Raw genomic sequence first — 2880 nt, forward strand, 5'->3', positions numbered from 1 at the left:
CTTTTGTGGAAGCAGTTCGTGACCCAGACAACTGGCAGTGCCACACAAACAGCCTTCATGCTTCAGTGTGCCTGAAAATTGGTTCTCCTTTTAAAATTTGCTTCTGCACCATGTTAAAAGCTGTCCGTTTTTGGTTTTGCTGCAGAATTGAGGTGCTAACACCATTTGGGAGGCATTGTTCGGCAGCCAAATTCTTTCACGGAGAACTCGGGAATGGATCAAGGAGAAATGTCAGTTGCATAGAAAGTTGAGTCAGATTTCATTCGTGGGTGGTTTCGAAACATGTATTTCCAGAAAATTAGCCAAATGCGCTGACCAAGTAATGAGTGCCATGATCTTTGGAAATGGTCTATTACACAGGTGTGAATCACTGGAGCGTCTCAGAGAGGCCGAGCACTGAAACAGACCTCTGATCCAAAGCCTGCCTGCTGAACTGATATCCGATTTTTATCTAGCCGTATTTGCCAACATTTGTCTGTTATATACCGTTCCAGATGCATTTGAAATGTTGTGAGAGTGTCAGATTCCGCCATTACATCAGGCAATTCATTCCACACACGCAAAACTGGCTGTGTGAGTCCATTGTACCTCAGATCCCACTTAAATCTTACCACGCTCACTTTAAACCTTCCCTCTCTAGTTTTGAATTCGTCTGCCTTGTGAAAAACATGCACCTTGGCATTCCTCAGCCCTGAAGCTCCAGTGAAATTCTTCCAGCTTGTTCAGTTTCACGCTACAGTCCAAAACCAACATACCTTGCAGCACCCTCTTAAATAGTCATGGAAAATGTAGAGCACTAGATTTGTTTGGCAGCGTGACCGAGTGGACTAAAGCGCTAGAATTAAGTTGTTGTGGTTCTGTTCGCTGAGCTGGGAATCTGTGTTGCAGACGTTTCGTCCCCTGTCTCGGTGACATCCTCAGTGCTTGGGAGCCTCCTGTGAGGCGCTTCTGTGATGCTTCCTCCGACATTTATAGTCCGGTTGTCTGTTCCAGCTGTCCGCTGCAGTGGCCGGTATAGTGGGTCCAGGTCAAGGTGCTGATTGATTGAATCTGTGGATGAGTGCCATGCCTCTAGGAATAACCTGGCTGTTCTCTGTTTGGCTTGTCCTATAAATAGTAGTGTTGTCCCAAGCGAACTCATGTTGCTTGTCATCTGAGTGTGTGGCTACTAAGGATAGCTGGTCATGTCGTTTAGTGGCTAGTTGGCGTTCATGGATGTGGAACGTTAGCTGTCTTCCTGTTTGTCCTATGTAGTGTTTTGTGCAGTCCATTCGAGCTACAAATCTTCTCCCAAACATTGAACTGGAATTAAGATTCAGTCTTTATCCAGGTTTTGTGGGTTTGAATCCCATTACTACCACAACCTTTCTCTTCCGTACTGCATTTGTACACAAGTCCATTTCTTAGTGAAAAATGTCTCCACTTTACTGGGAGTGCCAGAGACAAGTTTGTCGCTGCAGCCAAATATACATGAATGGGGTCCCTTTTAACGCGTAAGGTTCCAATCCAACCATGCAACAATCAAACTGCTCAGAGGAACGAAATGAAAATGAAATTTTTCTAGGGTCAGTGAAGGATCCATGTCAAATGAATTTGAACAAGAACTAAATGATTCAGATGGTTCTGATGGAAACCGAAGGGAATTCTGCCTGAAAGTTTCCCAATTCACTCGGAAAATTATTTTCTTGTGTGCCGATGTGTGTTTACACAACGAACAGTTTGAAATCAGTAGTGGGGTTGGGGGTTCGGCAGAATTGTGAGGTTTCAGTTCTGGACAGAAGTGATCTGGGCTAACGGGAAGACAAACATTTCCAGAGGCGAGACTGATCCAGGATCACATCTTTTGCTTCTGTGGCGTAAAGACAAATTCCTGGAAACTTTCAGAAGGTCTGCAGCATCTGGGAATGAGAGCAGAGTTAATTTTGCAACGCCAGTGACGCTATTGTTTCACCAGGTCCATCTCCACCTGCCTTTCTGAACCCCACTCTTTTATTTGAAACTGTCTTCTCCTCCACCTTCATCCTCAGCTTCTCTTTTATTATTTCCTCTCCTGCCACTATCCCAGTATCTAGATTTGTTTCAGACTTGTGCCATCTGTCAAACTGCCAAGTTAAGAGTGGAGGTCATTGAGTCAAACAATTAACTCTGTTTCTATCTCTCGAAATAGCAGAGGCCACAGACAGTAAGATATCGTTGCATGGTTAGATCTTTCAGCCCCTGTACCTTGCTCTGCCAATCGACCATGTGGTTCTCAAACCCATTCTCCAGTATTCTCACTGTAACACGTGATCCATCTCTTTCACAGCGACGATCTGAATCCGGCTCCATCCACAATACACCATTTCTGTGTTTGACCGAGCTCCATTTCAGTCCCGCATTGACGTTCCGAATCCCTCCTTAGCAAAGCCATCCCTGCTGGGGGACAATTCGATCGAGGCTGTGGCCCCACAATGTTTGTATGGAGTCGTGATTATCATGTTCAGCTCTCACGGAATGGATCGCTGCTTCAAATAGCCGTTGAGACAAAACGAGTGTTAACGTGGCTGAGCTTATTGCTTTCAGTTCTTGTCAGGAAACCTTGCTCACGATGTTCCCGAACATGTCGACTGTTGGCGCGAGAGGGAATGCAAATTCAATAAATTGCTGTGAGCGATTTTGTCAGATTTCCCATTTTCTTCATCCTGCATATGCAAGCATGTTTCCAAAACCTGCATTCATTATTTTTCAGAGTGAAGTCGGCAATGCCGCTTTATTTCTGCAGAGGAGATTTATCAGTTTGCCTTCTATGCAAAATCGGCCCGTGTCAGATTCAGGCAGAAACATTGGTGTCCCCTTGTTACTTGCGACAGATTTAAGGTCTGTCGATCTTGGGGCTTTCTT

This window comes from Chiloscyllium plagiosum, unplaced genomic scaffold (assembly GCF_037043375.1).
Source record: "Chiloscyllium plagiosum isolate Xiang-an unplaced genomic scaffold, Cpla_swu_hap1 HiC_scaffold_14, whole genome shotgun sequence".
In the NCBI taxonomy this organism is placed as follows: domain Eukaryota; kingdom Metazoa; phylum Chordata; class Chondrichthyes; order Orectolobiformes; family Hemiscylliidae; genus Chiloscyllium; species Chiloscyllium plagiosum.